Source organism: Geotrypetes seraphini, chromosome 14 (assembly GCF_902459505.1).
Source record: "Geotrypetes seraphini chromosome 14, aGeoSer1.1, whole genome shotgun sequence".
NCBI lineage: Eukaryota > Metazoa > Chordata > Amphibia > Gymnophiona > Dermophiidae > Geotrypetes > Geotrypetes seraphini.
In genome coordinates, this window is record NC_047097.1 from 66099939 (window position 1) to 66127322 (window position 27384).

Genomic DNA, 27384 nt, shown 5'->3' on the forward strand with positions numbered 1-27384 from the left:
TGCAGCACTCTACACACGCTGCTTCGGGGCCTTCTACTGCCCTGATTTGCTGGGCAGTAGCAGGTCCCAAAGCAGCGTGTGTAGAGTGCTGCAGACGCTGCTGGAATCGGAAGGTTTGTCAGGACCGCGGGAAGGAAAGGGGGGGGGGGCGGTAAGGGACTAAGGGAGCCGGCCAGACCGCGGGAAGGGAAGGGGGGTAGGAGAAACGCTGCTGCTGCACAGGGAAGTGGTGTGGGGGGGGAGGGAAATGGAGGGGGAGGGAAGCTGCTGTGGCTGCTGCACAGGGAAGTGGTGGGAGAGAAATGCTGCTGCATAGGAGGCAGGAAGAGAGACAGATAGATAGAAAGAAAAGAAGAAAGACACAGGGGCAGGGAGAGACACAGAAAGACAGACAGACAAAGGGGGCCAGGGAGAGAGACAGATAGCGGGAGGGAGAGAGAGACAGACATATATTCTAGCAACCGTTAATGTAACGGGCTAAAATACTAGTGTTATAAATAAAACAATACTGCAGAAAACAGTATTCAAACAGCTTCTACGGAAGTAGTTCACAAAAAAACATGTACAAATATCAATTTCGTACAAAGCCACAATTGGCCAGTCAGCTTATTCCAAAGAGACACACCCGTAAGCTTATCCCCGGAGGAGCGGAGTCCTTCAGCTCGTCCTGCAGCAGCAGGAGCAGCTGGAGTGATGGAGAAGCTGCCGACGCAAGGCTCGAATCGGGACGCTCCCACACTGACCCAGCAGGGCGGGGGGTCCAGCCCTGTGAAGAGGCAGGAGGAGAGGGGTTTTTTCTCCAGCATTGCAGCCGGAAGGGAGACTGGAACGAACGTAAATTCTTTCGAAGATTTCTACTGCCAGTGCCATGTAAGCCCATATTACAAAAAACTCCACCGGCTGCCTGTGGAAGCAAGCGTTATTTTTAAGTTTGCTTGCCTTTGCTTCAAAACCGTGACATGTTCATCCCCAACCTATCCGTCTCAGCAATTCGAATTCCCAGTCACAACTAATACGCGCAGTACCTACTTGTTCGCTTTTCCATCCCTAAAGGGCTGCACCTACAAGAGATACTTCGATAGAACACTATCATTCCAAGCAGGCAAATGGAACAAATGTTTAACCAACTTTATCTCAAACGCACTCTCGTACCAAACGTTTAGAAAGTCAATAAAAACTTAAGTCTTTGACAAATTTCTCTGACCCCACCTCAACCTGATGTACTCTCAATACACTTCCAGATAAACCTGACTAAACTTAACAAGCCAATGTAAATTCGAAAGTTCGCTGTAATGTCGCTGTCTGTATACAGTCTCTTCCCTTGTAAACCGCTTAGAACTGTTTGTGGTATGGCGGTATATAAAAATAAAGTTATTATTATTATGGTTCATAGACAACGGCGCGAAAGACAAAAGCACGCGCCGACAATTGAGCGCAGCGCACGCCGCTGCGCCGCTCTAAATTACAGTTTTTAGGGGCTCCGAAGGGGGGTTTTGTTGGGGAACCCCCCCCCCCCCAGTTTACTTAGACATCGCGCCGGCGTTATGGGGGGTTTGGGGGGTTGTAACTCTCCACATTTTACTGTAAACTGAACTTTTTCCCTAAAATAGGGAAAAAGTGAAGTTTTCAGTAAAATGTGGGGGGTTACAACCCCCCACACCCCCCACAACGCGGTGCGATGTCTATTAAGTAAAGTGGGGGGGTTCCCCCCACGCCCCCCCATCGGAGCACTAAAAACAGTAATTTAGAGCGGCGTGGCAGCGCGCGCTGCGCTCAATTGTCTGGGCGCGCCTTTGTCCCGGCGCTCTTTTGATCTGACACCATTATTATTATTACTGTTTCCTCTGCAAAGGCTCTCAGCACTGGGTTTTTGCCCCTACAGAAGCCTGAAGTCTTTTAATATGGAGTCGATTTGGGAGGCTACATCTCATCTTCGGATCTCTCTAGGAAAACAGATACAGCCACTTTCTCAACGTTGTACTACTGTATTTTCAGAAAGTTCGGGATTAAAAAATAAAATTTCAAGTTTGGAAAATAAATCGGCGGACTGACGCCAGATTAAAAACTTTGGAAATGCAAGCACTAACCTGGGTTAAAGAGAGTGCGTAAGTCTTCATTTCAAGCAAGAAATGGTGGAAAATTCCAATAAGGAGATGCAATTTTCGGATTATCAATTTGCCAAAAGTGTTTTCTATACCTGCAATAGTTATGTTTAAACGCCAAAGTGCCCGAGCCTTCTTATCCACCTCTCTCCTAAAAGAGTTAGGTCTCAAAATCCCAATCAGCAGAATTTATCTGCCGATAGTTTGGATTTATCTAATTTCCTGGAGGGGTCGGATACAGAGACACAAGTTCCTGTTATTCTATTTGGTACAATTTGCTATTGATTCAGATAGAGAATAAATGCTTAAGTTGTTTTTTTAAATATAAAGATGTTCCCTTTCTATCAAATAAAATAAGAATGTATCCAGACGTATCTCGTCCTACCCAGAAGAGAAGAAAGCAGTTTCTTATTTTAAGACCTTAGGCTGTGACGTTAGGGGCGACCTTTGTCCTGAGATACCCCTGGAGGGGTGGGAGGGGGTGGGCTAGGGGGTGGGAAGGGGGTTAAATAGCTGTATATTATTTATTGGTATAGTATGTCATATTACTTGATTGATTGTTCATATGTTTGCACTATGTACGGTATTTGATTTTAAAAATGAATAAAGAATATTAAAAAAAAAAGAATTTTAAAAAACCCTCAAAACAATTTACACACTTGTTTTTCAGCAGGTGGCTATCTACCCTAAAAATGAAGACTTTTTTAACAAAAAATTTCTGTAATGTGATTATGGATATTTTTTTTTTTCTGTAATACGATGAAAGAGATGTGTAATGCGATAGATTATGGAGTAATTAAAGTAATATTAGAACCAGACCCATTTACTCCTAGGATCCCCGTTTAAAAAAAAAATAATAATAATGGTTGCCATGGCAACCATATGTTAATCTTTGCAAAATGTCTTGGTAGTTTCAATGCGCCTTGTTTTACAATCTCTCTCAGCAGAAAGGTGAAGTCTTGTCAGTGTGGAAATTAAACGTTCCCCCCCAACCTCCCAACCTTTTGTACTGAGTTATTTTGATCAGGGCTGTGCAGGAAAGTTGGCAATTTTCCTCTGGCATTCTGTAAAACATCTGCTTTCTGGCAAAAATTAATACTTTAGGGTTCTTTGGGGTCAATTTGAAGTTTAGGCTTCTAACTTCAAGAGACAAGCACCTAAAGGCCAGGATTATGTACACGGCGCTTAAAAAATGGCACTGGCCGCATGCCAATCATGTACAGCAGTGGTTCCCAAACCAACTAATCCAGAATACTGCAGCCAAGCTGATCTCAAAATGCAAATCTGACCATGCCTCCCCACTCCTTGTCAAACTTCACTGGCTCCCAATAATCTCCAGAATCCATTTCAAATGTTCCTGCCTGGTTTTTAAGATCATTCACGGCATCCTCCCCCCCCCCCCTTATCCCACTATCTTTCAATTCTTCCAGTCCTGACTCCTCCAGAACTGCCCAAAGGTATAAACTATCCTTCCCCTCTCTACACGGCATCCGCTATGCAGGCAAACTGGGAAAATCCCTTCTCTTCAAAATCACAGGTCTTTGGAACAACCTTACCATCCCGTTGCGGAATCTGGGCTCCCTTCAATTATTCCGCAAACAACTGAAAACTTGGCTTTTCACCAAATTGTAACTCTATCCTCCCCCCCTTTTTCTCCTCCCTTCTACACATAAGTTCATGTAAACCTTTTTCTTCTTCTCTACCTATTATTTAAGTTCTTGTAAACCGTGTCGAACTCCATACTCATGGAGATGATGCGGTATATAAACTTAAGGTTTAGATTAGATTAGATTAGGACCCCCAGGCCAGTCGGGTTTTCAAGATAGCCCTAATGAATATGCATGACAGAGATTTGCATATAATGGAGATGCCAGGAATGCAGATCTGCTCCATGCATATTCATTAGGGCTATCTTGAAAACCCGACTGGCCTGGGGGGGTCCTCCAGGACAGGTTTGGGAACCACTGATGTATAGCTTAAAGTGGGTGTGGTTAGGGGGTGGATCATGGGCGGTTTTTATGAGTTAGGAGCTGTTGGGCGCTTAACTTAGGTGCAGGCATTGGGCCGAGAAAGCAGAATTGTATAATAAGCGCCTGTTATGGAATCGCGCTTAGCGCCACAATAGGCACTGTTAATAGAATTGTGGCTACCGGCGCCCAAGAAAAACTTTAGGCGCTGCTAATGGTGGCCAGGGTTTCAGAGGCCTACATTTCCAGCGCCTATGGCCTTCTTTTACTAAGGTGCGCCTACTGAATAGCGCACACTAATCGATTTAGCGCGCGCTTAATGCTCGCATGTGCATGTTAGTCTATGGACGCGTTAGCGTTTAGCACGCGCTAATTCAATTAGTGCGCGCTAATCGGTGAGCGCACCTTACTAAAACAGGGGGTAAGTTTTACAGAGAATCATGCATAGCGGCGCGTAAGGTCATCGCAACCCCTAACCGTGCCTACTTTGACCTTGAGTGCCGCTCGCTGCCGTGCTGTTGGTGCGGGCACCAATCTCTTCTTGTGGATATCCCCAACCCACCTGATCAAATCCATCCATCATGGAGGATTTACACCTTTGGGGGTCCTTTTACAAATTTGGGGGTTCTTTTACTAAGACGCACTAGCCGATTTATCGTGCGCTAAATGCTAACACATCCATAGAATATAATGGGCACGTTAGAATTTAGCGCGCACTAAATCAGATAGCGTGCTTTAGTAAAAGAGGCGGTTGGAGTTATAGCAGAAGTCATAGGGGAAGAGGCTGTATCTCGTTAGAGCGACTGCTGCAAAGTTTTGGCCATTGTTCAAGCAAGTGTTCTTTCGGAAAGTGGAAGAGTTTTACTTCCCGGTATGGTCTATTTTATTTTGAGACGTGAGAGGAGTGTCTAGTGCTTGCCTGTGATAGGACTCCAGCTAGCAAGCCAGGTCCCAGCTCTGGTCCTATACAAATAAATAATTGACTTTATTTATACAGATCGGCCACTACGTAAGATTGCTTTATTTGTTTCTCCCCCAGTCCGAGGTTGTATTTATTAAAAGTTCAAACTAGAAAAATTTAGGAGGAGGACCAATGATTAAAATATGGTTTTATTCAGCTGTAAAAGCTGTCTCAGCTGTCTTGTATGGAATGAAAAACCTGTCTGAGGTCCTTTCTCCTTGAATAGACGTGATGGTTCAGTATTAAAATCATAGGACAACTAATTCAGAAGAATTTGTCTTCCTTCAAGAATTGACTGTATATTTCTAATTTTATATTCCACTTTGGGTATTTTTAAAAATGTGAACTTTTATCACTACCTATTGTGTAGTTACACCAGGTTATTTATTATTACAAGCATGGAAATGCGGCCATTTTCCTGTCATGCTATAAGTGGCATCAGCCTGCAGGAAACCCATGGGGCAGGCCACTTTTTAGTGCAGCTTAGTAAAGGAACCCCTTGAGCAAACAACTTATATTCCAAAATTTAGGACCTCAGATTTTTTTGAACATTGGCCTCGTCTATTCTCAGTATTGCCATTTCTATATTTTGATACTAAAAAGTAAAAATATATAATTGATTTCATAAATATTCATAAACAGCTACTTTGTTGCCCTTTAAAAATAATTCTAGCCATTTCCTCTAATTTTCTTTCCAAGCTCTAATATTCCTTTTACTAAAAATACCGTGTCATCGCCGATTCTAGGCTACATCTCACTAAAAAGCATTTAAAGCTGTCAGGGATGTGATAATCAACCAACAAGCTTAAGAACTATATGCATCTAATACAAGTACCCATCTGTGTTTGCACAGCTGGACAGTTCAAACTCTCTGGCTGTTGGCGCGAACGTCTAATCCAGCAGCGTTCTAGTTTCCTTTATTAATGTAGCATGCAAACAGTAACATCCCCCGATACATAGACATTCATAGAGATAGTATAAATTCAACTGGACACCCACTATATCAGTGGTCTCAAGCCTGGGGGCCACTTGCGGCCCGCCAGGCACTGTTTTGAGGCCCTCGGTCTGTTTAATAAAACAGTTTCTTGATCACATGTCTCTTTAGCTATAAATGACAATATTATTATTAAGACTTAGCCGAAAGGAAAGATTTATAAACTATAAAGAGTTTGACCTCATGCAAAATTGTCATTTCTTTAATAAGACATTAACTCTTTTTTTCTGAGGCCCTCCAGGTACCTACAAATCCAAAATGTGGCCCTGCATAGGGTTTGAGTTGGAGACCACTGAACTATATGTAGAAACCAAAACAAAGGACGAAAACTGTGCAATCGATGATCTTGGTATAAATTTATTTGAAAATGATGCAAATCATCAATATTGATTTTCACATAGCTCTCTCAGAACATTTAGGGTTAGCTTTCTGAATGGATCCCGCAAATTCTAACAAGAATTCGTGGAAGTCATTCAGGAAGCCGCTCGGCAAGCAATAGCAGTGACAAAGCGTGCTCCTGCTCAGTACCGCTCAGCAGCTGAAGCCGGAACTCGCAGCAGCGACCGGCCGGGTTAGCAGCGGGGCAGGAGCATGGAAAGCTCGCTCCTGCCCGCTACACCTCTGGACCACCAGGGATTCCAGCGGCAGAGATGGACGGGTAGGGAGGGGGGACAGGGTGCAGAGCCTGGTGACCCAGCGGAGGCCTGCAATAAGTCTGGGTGGGTACTGGGTGCTGGGCCCAAATATAAACAGGGACCCCCCACTTTTGGGCCAATTTTTTTGGCCCAAAAATCCCAGTTTATATGCGAGTATATGCGGGTAAGTCCTCTTGCATCCGTGAAACAGATTTGCACATGGAAAAAGCTTTAGAAAATTATCCCATGCAATCAATTTAGCAATTTTCAAAGAGATTTTGTTGCCTAAATAGGGGATTTGCCTGTAGGAAAAGTCCCTTTAAAAATTGTTCTAGGCTTTATTCAGGACCAGTGTCGTCGGTGCTGGGAATCAGGGCCAAAGCAAGCCTTATAAAAACAAGTGGGATGATTTCCTTTTGAAATTCTGGTTCCTGCTGTTTACTGTTTTAGTTCACATGTATCGTATCTGGAGGGTACAGTAAAGTCTTGGTACTCTGAGCACAGCAAAAAATAAAAATAAAAAAAAACCAACAACGGATTTGGGTCTATAAAATTACAGTCATCTAGAATATGTGACAGCTGTGTTGCTATAGATTACTCAATCACTTTTCCCCAGCAAAGCCAAATTAACAATTGGATGGTAAATCTCAACCCTACCCTGATCTAGCTGTGACTTTTTTTATAGTGGGTGAATAATGGTGCGTTTCAACATCAGGAAAAACACCCCCAGACAGCTATCAATAACATCTTGAATCAGCTCTGGAGGGCAAGAGCCGCATGGTTTTGCTAGTCAGAATGGGCAGAGATATAGTGCGGGGTTACTTTACCCATTTATCCATAGGATATTCACAGATAGCCACAATGAATATCCTCAAAATAAACCTACATGCCCTGTCTCTGTGGTATACAACCCTCTCTCGTGTGTATTCATTGTGGCTAGTCGGAAAACCTGATCAGATGTGTTAAAAGATCTGGGTTGGAAACCACTGGTCTAGCGACTCCACTGCAACCACTGTCGGCAATATTCAGAGAGAGCGTGGAAAAAAATAGGTAAGACCTTCTCAACGCGTCAAGATTCCTGGAATAAGACCCAGTGACTCAGCTGTAAGTAAGCTCCTCATGTAGCAGAGATACGCTTCCCTTACATACCAATCTGAATAATACCCATTGACAATTTTTGCCTCTAAAAAATCCTAAAGGCATAAAAAGTTATTTTGTTGCTTTCTTCGCCTGAAGGCTGCATTCCCACCCGTGTATTACCTTATCTAAATTCAGAGTGAACTTAGAACAGAAGAACAGAAGAATTGCTGCTGCTGGGTCAGATCAGTGGTCCATCGTTCTCAGCAGTCTGCTCACGCGGCAGCCCTTAGGTCAAAGACCAGTGCCCTAACTGAGTCTAGCCTTACCTGCCTACATTCAGCAGGAACTTGCCTAACTTTGTCTTGAATCCCTGGAGGGTGTTCTCCCCCAATAACAGCCTCCAGAAGAGCGTTCCAGATTTCCTTACGTTTGTACGGAATCTATCCCCTTTCAACTTTAGAGAGTGCCCTCTTGTTCTCTCTACCTTGGAGAGGGTGAACAACCTGTCTTTATCTACTTTGTCTTGAGTCCCTGGAGGGTGTTTTCCCCTATAACAGACTCTGGAAGAGTGTTCCAGTTTTCTACCACTCTCTGGGTGAAGAAGAACTTCTTTACATTTGTACGGAATCTGTCCTCTTTCAACTTTAGAGAGTGCCCTCTCTTTCTCTCCACCTCGGAGAGGGTGAACAACCTGTCTTTATCTACTTTGTCTTGAGTCCCTGGAGGGTGTTTTCCCCTGTAACAGGGTGAACAACCTGCCTTTATCTACTAAGTCTATTCCCTTCATTATCTTGAATGTTTCATAAGAACTTAAGAATTGCAGCTGCTGGGTCAGACCAGTGGTCCATCATTCCCAGCAGTCTGCTCACGCGGCAGCCATTAGGTTAAAGACCAGTGCCCTAATTGAGTCTAGACTTACCTGCATACGTTTTGGTTCAGCAGGAACTCGTCTAACCTTGTCTTGAATCCTTGGATGGTGCTTTCCCCTATAACAGCCTCCAGAAGAGCGTTCCAGATTTCTACCACTCTCTGGGTGAAGAAGAACTTTCACTACTTCCTCTTCAATTGATTTTTTCATCCTTCTCAATAGGAACCATGGCCTTTTACTCCCTACTCAGCATCTAATTTACTTGGGCCAGCATGCCTTCATACAGTAGCATTTGGCACAGATCTGGTACTCAATATATGCCGGCACCCAATTTAGGTAAATTCTGTAATTCTGCATGCAACATTTTGAAACACCCCTGGCACACCTCAGGCCACACGCTCCTTTGCAGACACCTACTATGAAAGTTAGATGCTAAGCCTTCTAGAATAGTATGCAGTCAGTTGCACGTGCACATTCTAATCTGTGCCAATTAACTGTTAGCGTCCAATTGTTCCTAGTTAAGGGTTCATTCATCAATTAAGGTGGCCAAACAGATTGAAAAGGTGATGGCAAAAGCTAGAAGGATGCTAGGGAGAGGTATGGCTAGTAGGAAAAAGGAGGTATTTATGCCCCTGTATAGGACTCTGGTGAGACCTCATTAGAATATTGTGTACAATTCTGGAGACCACAGAATTGGTCCAGAGGAAGGCTACTAAAATGGTGTGTGGTCTTCATGATAAGGCGTATGGGGACAGACTTAAAGATCTCAATATGTATACTTTGGAGCAAAGGAGGGAGAGAGGAGATTGATAGAGACATTTAAACATCTACTTGGCGTAAATGCACATGAGTCGAGTCTCTTCATTTGAAAGGAAACTCTGGAATAACAGGGCTTAGGATGAAGTTAAGAGGTGATAGGCTTTGGAGTAATCTAAGGAAATACTTTTTTACAGAAAGGGTAGTAGTTGTGTAGAATATTCTCCTGGTAGAGGTGGAGAGACAAAGACTATCTGAATTTAAGAAAGTATGGGACAGACACGTGGAATCTCTTAGGGAGAGGAGGAGATAGTGGATGTTGTGTATGGGCCATTTGGCCTTTATCTGCCATCATATTTCTATGTTTCTAAGTTGCACACACAATTTGGGCATATGATGAAATTTTGGCGTAGAATTTTGGATGTCATATATAGAATCTAGGGGCATATGTATGAGCACATTACATTACATTAGTGACTTATATTCCGCCTGTACCTTGCAGTTCTAAGTGGATTACAGTAGAAGATAGCTGGACATTTCCAGGAAGTTACAATTTAGGGTGGTTACATAGTATAGGCATTGGTGAGAGATAGAAGGAAGGATGGAGAATTGAGGTATACTTGTAGGGAAGATGCAGTTTGGGGTTAATTAATTGATAGAGTCATTGAGGAGATATTAGTAGAGGGGTAGGAGGTCAGCTGGAAATTTGCAAGGAGGAGGGAGGATGCGAGGGGGGAGTAAGAAGGCTGTATAGATTTTTTTGAATAGCAGAGTTTTGATTTTTTTTCGAAATGATTTAAAGTCACTTGTAGTTGTCAGCAGCTTGGAAATGGAGTCTTTCCTTCTGTCTCCCTGCCTGCCCCCTTTCTTTCTTTCTCCCTGCCCTCCCCTACGCCATTGCCGCCGCCATTGGGGAACAGCCCCCCAAGTCACCACTATCGGGTAACATGCCCCAAAGCCGTTGCCACCCCAAGCTCTCCTTCCCTGCGTCGGGCCAACCAGCATTCCTCTCCCCAACATCAATTCTGCCGTCAGAGAGGAAGTTCCGCCGAGCTAGGCAGTGATTGGCTGGCCCAAACTTCCTCTCCGACGGCAGAATTGACATCGGGAAGAGGCAGGCTGATCGGCCCGGTAGAATTTTCTGGACCTGGCCGGCTGTGCACCCCCCCTAAGGCTGCACTCGGGATGGACCTCCCCCCCCCCTTGGTAAGCCACTGCTTCTTTTAATAAACCTCTCACAGAGGTCTGAAGATTGCTGTTCATATTCTTCTGTTGACAAACAAATCTTACGCGCCCTCAAGAATTGGGAGAGAGGAAGACTTTTTTTTTCCAAATATCTTTATTGATTTTTCAAAGAATTTACATATGAAGTGAAACATGAACAACTGCAAAAACAGTGATTACAAAAGTTGCATCATGACAGATATACGACTGTAAGAAATGGCATATCAAGTTGTTTTAATATTAACGACTATTTTTTAAAGGAACTGGATGACAACTGGATTTTAGGAGTCATACTCGACTGCCATTTAACCCTGGGGGAGCATACAGTAGGGTTATGGATTGAAGGCTAACTCAAAAATAACTTATACTGCCAATTAACACATATGAATTGGCCAATAATAGCTGGGACGAGCCCCATAAAATCTGTTTTACACTTTGAGTACTTATGACCTGGATTGACCTCTGTTGGAAACAGGAAACTGAGCTTGATGGACCTTCCGTCTGTACTGGTATAGCGATGTTTATGGGGATTTTATGTTCTTAGTAAACAAAACATTTACTGCAGATGAGTGATCTTCACTCCAGTCCTCAAGAGCTGCCAACAAGCCAGATTGTCAGGAAATTCCTAATGAATATGTATGAGAGAGATTTGCATAAAACCCTTCCCTGCGAGTTCTGTCCCTGTCCCATCTCTGCAAGCTCTATCCTCATTTGCACAAGCCTCAAACACTTAAGGCTTGGGGAAATCCACTGCTTATTCCTAGGATAAGCAGCATAGAATCTGTTTTGCTACTTGGGATCTAGCTAGGTACTTGGTACCTGGGTTGGCCACTGTTGGAAACAGGATACTAGGCTTGATGGACCTTCAGTATGTCCCAGGTATAGCTATTCTCATGTTCTTATGTGAGCCAAGTATAGGACAATCAAGCCATTGTGACATCACTGATGAGTTTGGCTCTTAGGCATTGGTGGAATGAGGCATTATGACATCACAATCTCAACTCTGGAATGTTGCTACTATTTGGGTTTCTGACAGATACTTGAGACCTCGGTTGGCCACTGTTGAAAACAGGATACTGGGCTTGATGGACCTTCAGTCTGTCCCAGTATGGTAATTCTTAAAGGAAACTCCAGAATGAGGGAGCATAGGATGAAGTTATGAGGTGATAGGTTCAGGAGTAATCTAAGGAAATTCTGTTAAAAAAAAAACAAAAAACTAAGGGTGGTAGATGGAATAGTTTCCCGCCAGAGATGGTGGAGACAAAGACTGTGTCTGGATTCATGAAAGCATGGAAAAGGCATGTGAGATCCCTTAAGCAGTGGTTCTCAACCCTGTCCTGGGGACCCCCCCCCCCCCCCCAGCCAGTCGGGTTTTCAAGATATCCCTAATGAATATGCATGAGAGAGATTTGCATATAATGGAAGTGACAGGTATGCAAATCTCTCTCATGCATATTCATTAGGGATATCTTGAAAACCCGACTGGCTGGGGGGTCCCCATGACAGGGTTGAGAACCACTGCCTTAGGGAGAGGAGGAGATAGTGGATGCTGCAGATGGGCAGACTGAATGGGCCATTTGGCCTTTATCTGCCATCATCTTTCTATGTGCAGGTGGGTAGGGTAGGGTGCGTGTGCGTGTGTCTATAAGAGCTAAGCTTTCACCCACCTTTTACAGTAGAGACAGTCTAGATGGCATGCAAATCTCTTTCATGAATATTCATTGCAGATAGACAAAACCTGGCCTGTTGGCAGCTCTCAATGCCTAAGAGTGAATACTAAGAGTGTAGATTATAAGCCTTCTGAGGACAGGGAAATGCCAGCCGTCCCCGAATGCAATTTACCTTTAGCTAAAAATGAGACAGTGTGAACTAAATCTAGATAAAGAAAAGAAACATTAAGGAAATAGACAATGGGTCTGTGACTGTGATTTTCATTTGGAGAGGGAGTGACCTTTGAAAACTGCTGTAGGTGGATCTATGGACTTTAGACAGTCACTCTTATTGGACTAGTGGTTCTTTAAATAGAGAAACAGCAACAGTTCTTTTCGTGCTCCCTCTTCAATAATTAGCCTACACAATGCCTGAGAGCACATTTTGAGCTAATTTCCTTAAAAACACGCAAGCTGTTAATACTGAAAAGTACAGATAATGCAGAATAACAAATATGAATACCATTAGATGAAAATAGCAAAACAGATAAACATATATTCAAAGAAAATGAATGTTTTAATATGCATTGCTGATATAAGGTAAAATAACAGCGCCATCATGTGGAGATAATGAATATCAATTACGGAGATAGGCAAAACTATTGCAGGTTATTGGGGATGATGCACTAACCGGTGAGCACTTGCATCAAAATGAGCTGATTCATTTAAATATGCAAAGTAGATTGCGGCTTTTCTCTTGCATAAATGTTCACGTGATATCACAGACTAAAAGCAAAAGAAGTACCGTATTTTTCGCTCCATAAGACACACTCTTTTCACCCAAAAAGTGGGTGGAAATAAGGGTGCATCTTAAGGAGCGAATATAACAACCCCCCCCCCCCCCCCCGGTACCTTTTTTAAATTCCAACGGTCCAGTGCTGTATCGGTAGGAGCTTTCCGCGCTTCTGCCCTTCCCTCACTGGACGACTACTTCCTGATCTCTTGTGGCAGTGGCAGAACAGTGCACAAAGCAGGCGTGAGCTTTTCACATGTTTGCCTGGTCCCGTGCTTCTGTCTGAATGGCTGCCATCAGTTTTCGTGAGACTCGGTATACCATTTGGTTCAGAATTTTTTTTTTCTTGTGTTTTCCTCCTGTACAGGTAGGTGCGTCTTATGGTCAGGTGCATCTTATAGAGCGACAAATACGGTATCTCTTTCTGGGGTGTAGATAGGTTTGGTGTAATTTAGTCAAAGCAGAATTACTAATGAGCTGATTTGCATGATTTTTTTCCCAGCTCATTAAGCAAGCGTTTTGTGAATTATTTCACAAGTTATAGACTGTACACATATCAAAAGCAACAAATAATACCTGAAAATTTTCACACGGATGGTTATGCGTACAATTTGCTATTGTCACCTGCAGAATCACATTTGCAGAGCTAATGCCTCGCTTCATGCATTATTTAGTCTCAATGGGTGCAATTCGAATACGACCCTTCCAGGGCAGAGAACTCTTAACGGATATACAGAATGCATAAAAAAATAAGCAATGTGACTTAAAAGAAAGTCTAACTAAATCAGTTCATTTACAAGGCTGTTAAATGTGCAATGATTTTCTTCAGCCATCTTTTTCAATCAGTGAACGCTCTCAGGAACACTTGGCTAAACCAGGAATGCTTATTATTAATGGAATTGTAGACTGCAATCACAGATCATGAATCTTTGAAGGCTGTGATGTCTTTTACTGGACCAAGAAATGAAATTGTATTATATGCTCTTTCCTAGCTGAAGAAAAGAGATATTCACCAATCAACTATGTTGTATCACATTTTATTAAATGGCTTCCTCTAGCATATCACCCGTTTAACAATTCCCCACATTTTCAGTTTTGTCCTTTTCTCTCTTCCCTTCTCCATCCCCCTCTAGTCTAGTCTAATCTTCAGTTTATATACTGGGTCATCTCGTTGTAGAGCTCAGCTCAGTTCACAAAAAGTTAAAATCAGGTAACATATAACGTGAACATGAGAAGGTGTTAAAACACTATAAGTTCGTCAATTCAGAAGATAAGTTAAGATACTGTGAAAGCAATAGTGTTTTTGGAACTTTACGGAATTGTTGTAGGTGACCTATCAATCTAACAGAGTCAGGGAGTTTATTCCAAGTTTCTACCAATTTAAACACAAGAGATTGGCTGAGCGTCCCAACAGATTTAATTCCCTTAATAGAAAGGAACGATAGTTTATATTTCTGTTTAATTCTTGAGTGGCAAGATCTAGAAGTATTCCAATGGAAAGGAACAAAAGGGTCAGAGATTCCATAAAGAAACTTGAAAACAATACATGCACACTTAAACTAAATCCTGAAACGAACTGGTAGCCAGTGAAGCTTTCTCAACAAGGGACAGACATGGTCGTGCTTTCTCTTCCCAAAAATGAGTTTCGCCGTTGTATTCTCTATCAACTGCAGTCGTTTTAGACTGCCCTGCTTGATACCCGCATAAACAGAATTACAGTAATCCAACTGGGCAAGCATGATAGACTGGACCAGCACTAAGGGCTCCTTTTACTAAGGTGCACTAGCGTTTTTAGCGTGCGCAAACCCCCACACTATGCGTAAAAACTAACGCCAGCTCAATGGTGGCATTAGCGTTTAGCGCACGTGGAAATTTAGCACGCACTAAAACCGCTAGCGCAGTTTAGTAAAAGGAGCCCTAAGTAGTGTTCTTGGTGGAATAGTGATCTAACTTTCCTCCCTCTCAACAAGAACCCATTTGTGCCTTTTAAAAATACTATTACTTGCACCTTTGCAGAAGACATTTTCTGGAAAGGGCTCTATAGTGAGAACTTGCATACTGCGGCACCTTTTTTTCTATACATTATTTCAAGTAGTCCAATACAACATGGAAAGCCTGTTTTACTCATGGAAAAGGGCTTTCATGATATTTTGCAAGTGCATACATACATATTTATTTATTGATTGATTTTAGTATTTATATACCACTTATGATTCACATTAAGGTACTTGAGCATTTTCCCCTGTCTGTCCTGGTGGGCTCACAATCTGTTTAATGTACCTGGGGCAATGGGGGGATTAAGTGACTTGCCCAGGGTCACAAGGAGCAGTGCAAGTTTGAACCCACAACCTCAGGGTGCTGAGGCTGTAGCTTTAACCACTGCGCCACTCTAGAAATCATAATGGAGTGAGCCAAGTATAGGACAATTGAGCCATTGTGACATCACTGATGAGGCTGGCTCTCATTGGTGAAATGAGGCATTATGATGTCACAATACCAGCTCTGGTTATGAGAGGCTGACACTTTTCACACTGTTTATTCCATTTTCTATACCGTTCTCCCAAGAGAACTCAGAATAGTTTACATGAATGTATTCAGGTTCCCAAGTAGTGATTCGTTCCAAACATTTCAAAACTCGGACAAAATGCCAGGTTTTGAAAAGCTGTCCGGACCACCGTATTTGTCCTCCAAAGAAGGACATGTCGGGGGAAATCCAGATGTCTGGTAACCCTAGCATAGGGCGGATCCAGGGTGTTCCCTTAAAATGCACAAAATATAATAGACCAGTCTAGATTCACGCCCAACTTATGCTCCAAGATTTCACTTTAAAAAAAACATAGTAAATGACGGCAGATAAAGACCTGAACGGTCCATCCAGTCTGCTCCATAAATTAATTTAGTCTAAATGAACCTTTTTCTTAGATATTTCTGGGCCAGAAACCCAGAGCCCTGCCCGGTAGTGTACTTAGGTTCCATCTACTAGAATCTCCGTCAAAGCTCACTCCAGCCATCTTAATCATCCCAGCCCGTCCTCAGCTGAGAGTCTATATACGGGACACAGGCCATGCAAGCCTGCCCAGTGCCGGCCTTAGTTCCTTCAATGTACACCCATTGTTTTCTGATTAGAGATCCTCTGTGTTCATCCCACTTGGTGTAAATCCTCTCCTCCAAAGCCGAGTATGGCTCCCAGCATGGCGTACTAATCCATTGTATATTTCATGCCGATTGTTTGACTACAAGACTTTTAGAAAAGAAATAAAGACCCTACTCTTCAAGAAAACTCTGAAAAAAGAAATAATACCGCAAGTCTCAAACTCCACCTCTCACTAAAGTCAACTACCCCCAAACAAATAACCTTACCCCACTTCTTACTCTTTTTGAAAATGACCAATTTTTTTTTTTTTTGTAAGTTCTTGTTGTAATACATCTTGGATAATTCTTTTGTAATCCGCTTTGAACTGCAAGGTAATGGCGGAATAAAAATCCCTAATGGAATGTAATTATTTTGTTATTATTCTATTTTATATGTTTTTATGTAACCCATACAGAACTGTAGATGTAGCGGGATATAAATTTTTTAAATAAATAAATTAGATAAACAATCTGGGAAAACTCGCTGTAGAATACCATTCAGCGCCAAATTTTTTCAGCGCCAAATTTTGATCATCCTTCCTTGACTGAATCCGGCAATCACAAGGGGGCTATATGTGGTGCTGGCACTTGCCCGCAGCTCCCAAGCTGAAGTGAAGCCTAACAGCACAGCGAGCTGATAACCCGGGGAATAGGCTCCAAATCCTACGGCAGATCCTTGTGTTGTTGGGAACTCATTTCAATCTCCATTGTCCCATGTCCCCCCCAAAAAAAAAACCAAAACAAACAGATTGTGAGTCCACTAGAGACAAAGAACCGGTATAAAATAAATGTCAACTGCTTTGATTGTACCACAGACAGGCAGCATATCAAATCCACGACCCTCCGCCCTTGAGAATGACCTCCACAGAATACACACACATCTGCCCTCTACTTTGCTGCAGAAGTAAATGAGTACGTCATTACTTATGTGCTACAGGGGTGTCTCTAGATGCCTAGTTTATCTTTATAAACCAGGTTAAAATCTCAGAACCTCTTATATAAACGTCCTGTTATATATAGGCATATAGGCAATCTGCTTCTCACTGGCCTTTCGCTAAACCAGTGGTTCCCAGCCCTGTCCTGGAGGACCACCAGGCCAATCGGGTTTTCAGGCTAGCCCTAATGAATATGCATGAGAGAGATTTGCATATAATGGAAGTGACAGGCATGCAAATCTGCTCCATGCATATTCACTAGGGCTAGCCTGAAAACCCGATTGGCCTGGTGGTCCTCCAGGACAGGGTTGGGAGCCACTGCGCTAAACCATCTCTCTCCCCCTTTAAACTGGACAGAATTCTGCTGCACACCTCATAGTCCTTCAGTGTCTCTACGCCCACATTATCCCTCTCCTCAAGGCACTTCATTGGCTCCTATCCATTTCTGCATACAGTTCAAAATCCTCTTAAAGACCTACAAGTGTATTCGCTCCGCTGCTCCCCGGTATCTCTCCTCTCTCCCCTCCCCTCCCCCCAGGCACTCTCTTATCTGTACCCTTCTCCTCTAAAGCCAACTCCAGACTCCGTCCCTTCTACTTTGCTGCACTGTATGCCTGGAACAAACTGCCTGACTCGATACGTCAGGCTCCAGCTCTGGCAATATTCAAATCCAGGCTCAAAGCCCTCTTCTTTGACAAAGCTTTCAATTCCAAACCACAACCCACCCTCTAAGCACCAATATCTGTCTTATCATTCCCCCACCTGAGCGCAGTGTATTGAGGCACCTTCTTGTCCGGTTCGTCTGCCTAGACTAGATTTTAAGCTCTTTTGAGCAGGGAGTCTCTCTTCTATATTTTGATGTACAGCATAGTATGTCTAGAAGCTTAGATTATAGTACCGGTAATAGAAATAATGTTATAAAATCAGACCCTAATGGCCTGATTGTGCCCATTCATCCTTCGGAAATTTGGAGCTCGGTGCACACAGAGAAGTGAAATCGGACGTGACAAATGTCAAGTCAAATCAATGGTTTTGCAGGGTCTGTCGTGGCAACAGCTTGTCACTGCAATGTTGTGTTAGTATAAAGCAGATGCTGCTAACACTCATCGAAAGTCTGACTCCTGTTGACCCATAGCATTAACACCATGCTATTGGCATACAGGGCCCAGGAAATGCTGTTGACATGGCAAGGGGAGGGGGCAGGTGGATGTGTCAAGGGTGAGCTAAACAGCAGCAATAGAGAACAGAATGAGGATCAGATAGATAGGCAACATTGCTTGAGTATGAACATAAGAATTGCCGCTGCTGGGTCAGACCAGTGGTCCATCCTGCCCAGCAGTCCACTCCCGCGGTGGCCCCCAGGTCAAAGACCAGTGCTCTATAATGAGTCTAGCCTCACCTGCGTACATTCCAGTTCATCAGGAACTTGTCTAACTTTGTCTTGAATCCCTGGAGGGTGTTTTCCCCTATAACAGACTCCGGAAGAGCGTTCTAGTTCTCCACCACTCTCTGGGTGAAGAAGAACTTCCTTATGTTTGTACGGAATCTATCCCCTTTCAACTTTAGAGAGTGCCCTCTCGTTCTCCCTACCTTGGAGAGGGTGAACAATCTGTCTTTATCTGCTAAGTCTATTCCTTCAGTATTTTGAATGTTTCGATCATATCTCCTCTCAATCTCCGCTGTTCGAGGGAGAAGAGGCCCAGTTTCTCTAATCTCTCACTGTACGGCAACTCCTCCAGCCCCTTAACCATTTTAGTTGCTCTTCTCTGAACCCTTTTGAGTAGTAGAGCAAGCTTGTTCTTCATCTACGGCGGAGTTCTCCAGGTGAGGGCGCACCATGGCCCAGTACAGCGGCATGATAACCTTCTCTGATCTGTTCGTGATCCCCTTCTTTATCATTTCTAGCATTCTATTTGCCCTTTTCGCCACCGCCGTGCATTGCACGGACGGCTTCATTGACTTGTCGATCAGAAGTCCCAAGTCTCTTTCCTGGGAGGTCTCTGCAAGTACCGGCCCGGACATCCTGTATTCATGCATGAGATTTTTGTTACCGACATGCATCACTTTACCCTTATCCACGTTGAACCTCATTTGCCATGTCGATGCCCATTTCTCGAGCTTGATTATGTCACGTTGCAGATCTGAATGTAAACCAGTTAGGCTATAAGTGGTAAATGTTTAAATAAATAAATAATAAATTGATGGGGGCCAGAAGACAGAGGAGACAAAGGGTTGCGATGGAAGAATCAGTGGATGGAGACTGTACGGAAGGGCAGTTAGGAAGGCACAGATAAATCTTGCTTGCATAGCTGGGTGTACATGTGACGTGAATAAGCACAGCAGAGAAGAACAAGAAAGGGTCAGAGGCAAGGTTGGGAGAAGCGGGATAATGGTTCTTGTGGATAGAAAGGGCCTGATTCTGGAACCAGCGCCTGCCGCAGTAGGTGCCTACAAAACGGGTACCTGCCATGTGTCAATCACCGGTAGGCGCCGCATCCAGAACCACCTCTAGTTTCTTCTACAGAGGCCTTAAATATAGGCCAGTATTTTACAGGCCTCTATGTAAGACATCTAACTTGTGCCTATGAGCAGGGCCTAGGCATGCTTACAGATGCCTAAGGCCACTTCCAGCGAAAACCATGCCTATGCTGGCCTTAGGCCTGTCTAGACACCTCCGTACACGTGCGAACAATGTCTACATTGTAAGCGTCCTTCACGCCATCAATTAATGTGTAATTTCTTCACACAATGTGTAATGTACATCCCGATTGGTTCATTAGAAGGCAGTAGGACATCTGCCACTGACTACAATCGGGATGCCATTTTTAGAATCAGGCCTAAAGCGGGGTGGGGAACACCCCCCACCATCACAGAGGAAACTGCAATTTCCCCCTGTTTTAGGGAAAAATTACAGTTTCCTCTGTAAGTGGGGTGGGGAGGGTTGGTTACCCCCCACCCCGAACCCCAACAGCAGCACAAACACTTCTAAGTAAACTGGGGGTGTTCCTCCCCAAACCCCTCCTCGGAGCGCTTTAAATTTAACTTTTAATCCGGCGTGATGACATCCTGTGCACATTTGTCTCAGCTGATTTGTCCGCGCGCGATTGTCCCGCCCGCTTTCATCTACGAACCAAAAAGATTGGCTAGAGTTGGGTCACAGCTACAGTGAAGGCAATCCCTCTCCTTTCTAGCGTTAGATCCGTTTCCCCTCTTCTGGAAATGTGCTTCCTAATCCTTCTTCCCCGTAGAACATGACAACAAACCTGTAAGACAGGGCCTAAACTTATTTTCCTCAACTAGAGGGCTGTGCAATTTTTAGAATTCACATTAGTCAAACATTAAGAACATCTGCTTCATCTGAATCCAATTTAAAACAGATGCACGGTGCATCAAATAAATGACCCCAGTGTAATTCAGGAACTCAACACTTCATTAGAAACATTTGCTTTTTATTACTCTCTACACCAGGGGTTTCCACCAGGTCGTTCGCTCAGGCGACCCCAGTCGATCGCACAGCAGGTTCCCTTCTTCCCTTCTCTTTTTTTCCCCTCCTGACTGGCCCGCCTCTTAAAGAACGCTGGCCAATCAGAGTGCTGGAAGGGCGGGGTGAAGGTCGGTGGGGGACGGAGCTCAGCGCATCACAAGAAATAGAAGCGCCTGTAATGAAGGTAAGAGCGAGGCCTAATGCTGCCCGATATACAATTTTAAAAACCCCAAAATCGGCCTCCCAATCAGTGGCGTACCGAGGTGGGGCGGTCCGCCCCCACCCCGGGTGCACGGCTTGGAGGGATGCACAGCCGTCCGGGTCCTCCTGCCCTTCCTTTCCACCGGTCTGCGCACGGGGCTCGCACCCGCCGCCCAAATGGTGCTGTTGGTTATCGCGAGACTCGCGGGAGTTGACGGCATCATTCGAGCGTCGGCGCGGGACCAGGCAGGCGTGAGTCCCTAGCGCGGACCGGGGGAAAAGAAAGGCAGGATGACCCGGACCTGGCCGGCTGTGCACCCCTCCAAGCCGTGCACCCGGGCGGATCGGACCCCTTCTAAATCCATTGTACTTGTCTTTTATTCAGTTCCACTAATGAGCATTGTGACAGGCAGTTCTTATGGGGCAGTTCTTGGAAGTATTTCTTTGTTTTTCTGTGCCTAAGTATTCTATTAATTTAACTTCCTTATTCCTGTGGGGATCTCCAAAGGGGACGAATGGGAGACGGCCGGTGGCAGGTGGTACTTTAGCAATTCTTACAGGTTGCCATAGGCCTCAGGAGCTGTCTTCCCTCTGCCGTGGTCCTGCCCCTCCTCTAAGTCAGAGACAGGCTTGTGGCAGAGGGAAGACAGCTCCTGAGGCCTATTGCAACCTGCAAGGATCGCTAAAGTACCAGCGATCCTCTCTGCAGACTGCTCTCTGCTGGAATTAGGTAAATGGATGTGGGGAGGGTAGGCCTTCGGGGGGGGGGGGGGGGGGCAGTCCTTCAAGGGGTAGTGCAGGCCTTCAGGGGGGGAGTCAACCTTTGAGGGGGAATGTGCAGACCTTCAGGGGGGGGTCAGGCCTTCAGGGGAGGGGGGCTGTATAATTAAAAAATATTTGAACATAAATACAAAGTACACTCGGTGTGTATATATATATATATATGTTTAGCATTTTTATTGTTGGTAGATCATTTTGACTTGGTCATTTTAAAAGTAGCTCTCAAGCCCAAAAAGTGTGGGCACCCCTGCTCTACACCTATCCACAGACTGAAAAGTTCTATTGTATTATTTGATATAGCACCAGAGCGTAGCTTCCCCTAAAATAATGCTATAGGAGGTGCTAGGAATGAATGGATAAGGACATAGTATATATTGCACCTGCGAGACCAAGAACAGAAAAGTTCTAGAAGCGGTAGGTCATTACTGAAATAGATTTTCAATAGTAAAAGGTTTTACTGCCAAGAATGTCAGTGACAGCAAAGCCAGCATTAAGTCAAATGTCTAATTTTTTTAATACCACTGATCTGTGTAATCAATATCGCTATATCCTATGGGAAAAGTACAAGGATGGGGATTTCCTAACATGAAGACAAGGAGGCAGTACCGAAGAGGATGCTACGATATCCAGCAGAGTTGCTTTGGCTTATTTGCTATTTAAATACTGCAGTTAATGCAGGCAGCACAGTTTGCACAATTAGCATTCAAGTTCAATGGATCTTTTTAAGTGCAAGGCCCTCAACCACTGTTTTCTCTTAAGCTGAGCAGGAGTTTTCCACGTACAGTCCCGCCAGTAGGGGGTGCTGCTTCACTATCACATTTTCAATAGAAAGGGACAGGCAGGTTCTGCAGGACTCTCCTCATACGTCTTCTGGCATATACTATGAGATTAATTGACATCTAAGTAGTGGAAAGTATAAAACCACATGTAATATAAAAATATATAAAGTACCGGTATATAGTTCTCGGTGCTATTTTTATGGGTAATAATTAATAAAATGTAATTTGCTTTGATTTAGTAATCACTCCTCCTGAAGAAGCCTCACTGGTGGATCTCAGGACTGAGTTGAGGAGAGATAATAGTGATCACATCACACTGCACAAACAAGGTGATGAAAATACTCCTTTGAACCAACATCAACTAAAGACAAATGTCTTAATTTAGACTGGTAAGACAAAAGCATGTGGGAATAAAAGTATAATGGCTCTTAGAAATTGCCCTCAATACTAAACAGAAGAAGGGACTTAGAAATGCAATGATCTTACTCTCACTCCAATGCAGGAGATTGGGCACTGAGCACTCAAATTCACAATATTTAATGCACATCAATAAAAGGATACAAGAACCGCGATTTGATGACTTAAAAGCAACCAGTGTTTAGAGTATTGACACTGGGTTTTGAAGTAGTGATTGCCTGTAGATTTCCTTAGTATAAATCAAATGAAACAAAACGTTTTCAACTCCCCCTGACTCTGCAGCTTTCCGCAGTACCTGTACCATGTAAGGTCCGGAAGTCTTTCTTCTTTAATTTTCTGCCTTCATCTGAGAAAACTGGGGTCTGCTGGATCGCCTCCACACGCTAACCCTCATCTCCACCAGCTCGCTGAGCTGCGACTGGCCTACCCAGTCGCAATGTACCATGCATGCTACCAAAATGAACCGACACCTTGCAGGAGGCTTGGCAATTAAGAACATAAGAATTTGCCACTGCTGGATCAGACCTGTGGTCCATCGTGCCCAGCAGTCCGCTCACGCGGCGGCCCTCTGGGCGTAGACCAGTGCCCTAAATGAGCCCAGCCTCACCTGCGTACGTTCTGGTTCAGCAGGAACTTGTCTAACATTGTCTTGAATCCCTGCAGGGTGTTTTCCCCTATGAGAGACTTTGCAATTCGTGTTATTGTTTTTATCAGGATTAATTTTATTATTAGAGCATTCGTGCTAGACTTTTGGCTACAATATTGTAGAATACCTAACAAGGAATCCATATATACCACAAAGAAGAGACGGCAATTTTTCTCGGTCTAATTAAGTGGTTTATACAGGGAAAGCTTGGCAGGTCAGACTGTATAACTCGTGTTTGGAATTTGTCCATGACACTGACGACTAACATTACAATCCTTCAGAAAATGTGTCATGGGATCTCTAGTATCCACACAGACATGAGCTCAGCTAAACAGCCGGTCCCAAAGACAGGATTCTCAGTGGCTAAAATGCAAAAAGAGCTTCACAGGACATCTGTGTGCTTCTCCTTAGTGTGTCCCATAATAGATACTGGAGATGCTCACATTTGATGCGCTGCCATGGAAATTTATAAACTTAAGTGGTCCTGGCAAGGAAATCAAAAAGGGAAAGGCATCCCACTCTCTGATCATGCTAATCATAGGATGAGGATTTATGATTAAGAACTGCCTCAGTTTCCTAACAGAGAAGCATGATGGCAGATAAAGGACAAATGGCCCATTCAGTCTGTCCATCTGCATCATTCAATCTCTTCTCCCACATGCCTGTTCCACACTTTCTTGAATTCAGACACAGTCTCGGTCTCTACCGCCTGTTCCAGGAAACTGTTCCATGCATCTACCACCCTTTCTGTAAAAAAGTATTTCCTTAGATTACTCTGGAGCCTATCACCTCTTAACTTCATCCTAGGCCCTCTAATCTAAGAGCTTCCTTTCAAATGAAAGAGACTCGACTCAGGCGCATTTACGCCACATAGGTATTTAAACATCTCTATCATATCTCCCCTCTCCCGTCTTTCCTCTAAACTATATATATTGAGATCTTTAAGTCTGTTCCCATACGCCTTATGACAAAGACCACGCACCATTTTAGTAACCTTCCTCTGGACCGACTCCATCCTTTTTATATCTTTAAAAGGTGGGGTCTCCAAAATTGTACTCAATATTCTAAATGAGATCTCACCAGAGTCTATACAGGGGCATCAATACTTCCTTCTTCCTACTGGCCATACCTCTCCCTATACACCCAAGTATCTTTCTAGCTTTCGCCATTGCCTTTTCAACCTGTTTGGCCACCTTAAGATCATCAGATACTATCACACCAAAGTCCCATTCCTCTTTTGTGAAAAAAATTATTCGCCCCCCTAAACTGCACAGATGTGTGCAATTTGGACTTAGAAAAGCTATCTTTAAGGTCTGTACTGGCAGCAGACTGGTGGAGATTATTGGTTGCAGTCAAAGTGTGTAGGAGTTGTGAGGTGAGACATGAAGGTGGGATCAGTACATCAGAATTCCTATGAGCGCCAGAGCATTAAGCGCCCTGGGCCACGGTAAAAACCTCTATCGTGGCTTAGTAAAAAGAGGGGTCATGGATTATGACACGGCAGAAGAGTTCATTCACACACCTATCAGCACCTTTAAGCACTGTTTTGTATATTACTGCTGCGGGGGAAATAGCACCCAACCTTCTAACAATTACAGATAAGTGATTATCCATTTATAATACAGCTAATATACCTAATAATGGTTGGGTCAGGGACAGTAAAAATGCGATGATGGTCCCTATTCTAGCAGTTTAGAGTCATCACTTAATGAAGGGTTATGTGGTTAGAGCATTTTTACTCTTAGATGTTAAAAAGGTTTTATAATAAAGAATTATACAAGAGCTGTGATTATTTAAGTGATTAGTAAAAGAGGGCCATATTGTTTTCCAATATTTTTCATTATTTTCTAAACAACATACAACATAAAACATAAAAAAACATACAACATACAACATAAAAAAAATTATCACTCTCAAGCCTTCACCAAGACAGAAAAAAATGAATCTCCAAAATTTAAAGCAACAATACAATAAGAAAATAGAAGAAAAGGTTCATAGGAAACTGTAAATCTAATATTCCGTTCCATACCCTACCATATCATTACCCCCTCTCCAATTCATTCCATCCCAAGGTCATTGATACTGTTGCTTCCTTACACTTCCTAATATTTCTCCAGGGGTGAAGGATCTACACAAATATTTAGTATTATTTTGGACATTATGCAAACACTTGCAAGGGAACTTTTAATAAAATGTAGCACCCAAAATCAGTGTCCCCTATAATCCAACTGAAAACACATCCCACACTGTTGGTCACAGTCACTAGAGATAGACCGTCATTTGCAATGATATGGATAACGTCAATGGCCTATCCCATGTTAGGAAAAACAGTGGTGGCGTTCGTAGGAAGAAGTGAGGAAGAGACGTGGTCTGAATCCTTAGGTGTGTTAGGGGTGACATTACCTTTTGAAAAGAAAGTGACAGTTTTAGGGGTTGTTTGGACCAGGTTTAACCATGAAATTACAGATTGTTAACGACTGTAAAGGCATGGTTTGGTCAACTTCATATGCTTCATCGCCTTAAACCATTGATCTTGACCTATAATTTTAGAACTGTTGTACAAGGGATGGTTTTGTCGAGGTTGGACTATTGTAACACACTCTATTTTGGAATTTCCAAGACAAGAGGAAGTGTTACAATTGATACAAAATGATGTATGTGGCCAGGTTATTTTTGGGTGTAGATAGGATGGCATATACGACACCAATTTTGAAGACATTACACTGGTTACCAGTTTTATTTCAAGTACAAGACAAGGTTATTTCTGTGATCCATCAAACACTGTGGTATTTTCAACAAATCATTGCAAACTGTAAACCAGACAGATCTTTATGATCTGAAAATAAAAATGTATTAACCTCAAGGCAGCAAGGTTACTATGCAAACACCAGAGCAATGGCATTCTGCATAGCTGGTGTTAAGACGTGGAATGCTTTGGTGGGTCAGTTGCGTCAATGTATGGATCGGTTTCAATTCAAGAAACAGCTAAAAACCCAATTGTTTGTCACTGCATTTTTATGACTTAACAGTTTTGTGGAAAATAAAACATAGTTCTTTAACCTATGTATGGGCTATACAAGATTTTACAAACACGGAATAAGCATGCGCATTATATCCGTGAGTGCGTTATACAATTATTTTTTTTTTTACATTGCTGATACCACATTCGGCGACACCCATACGGCAGAGACGGCATTTGCCGCCCCGATAATGCCTTCCAGCTTGCATTTTTTTTTTCAAGTGGAACTCTATGGGGTGTAACAGCAGTTGCATTGTGCAGGTCCTGACTGAGAGCCTCTGAGGTAACCTGACAAAAGGTCAGACATGTGGGACCCTTTCTATCAAGTTAACTCTTGCTCCTGAAGGTAAAAGGTATAGGGAATAATTGTAATAGGGAGTTTTAGCTGCAAACTGGCGCATCTAGGTTTACGGCACCCCAGCGTCGCCACCGCACAGATCACAACAGCATCGACTGTATCGTCTTGTTATTAGAATAAGTTTGGCGATTTTTTGTACAGGTTACATAGTCATGCGCGGTATACGCGTGGGCGCGCTATAAGGAAATTTTTTTACATAAATGCTTTGTTCCCGCGAGTTATACACGTGGGCGCGTTATACACGTATGCGCGTTATATGCGTAAAAATACGGTAAGGAGGTCTTTCATACAAGTAAATCAGGAAAGTTAGGGCTCCTTTTACAAAGGTGCGCTAGCGTTTTTAACGCACACACTGGATTAGTGCGTGCTAGCCAAAAATCTACTGCCTGCTCAAAAAGATGATCAGTTGAAAGATAAATGGTGCAGAGGGAGAAAGGGTTTCATATTTGTATGAAGCTACGCTGGTGCAGGTAATAAGGAAGCTGGGAGGGGGTGGGGAGGTTGGAACACATTTCCAACTATTACCCGTATGGGGGCTGAACGACTACATTCAAAGTTGCAGGTTATGAATTGTATTTCGGAACTGGTCCCTGCCAAATCTGTC

The 27384-nt window shown here is 43.4% G+C and overlaps 1 protein-coding gene across 2 annotated transcripts in view; it reads right to left on the reverse strand.

Annotated features, from left to right (window-relative positions):
* AGBL1 (ATP/GTP binding protein like 1) overlaps positions 1–27384 on the reverse strand; it is a 366565-nt gene that overhangs the window by 290660 nt on the left and 48521 nt on the right. The gene's annotated exons all lie outside the window — the stretch shown is intronic.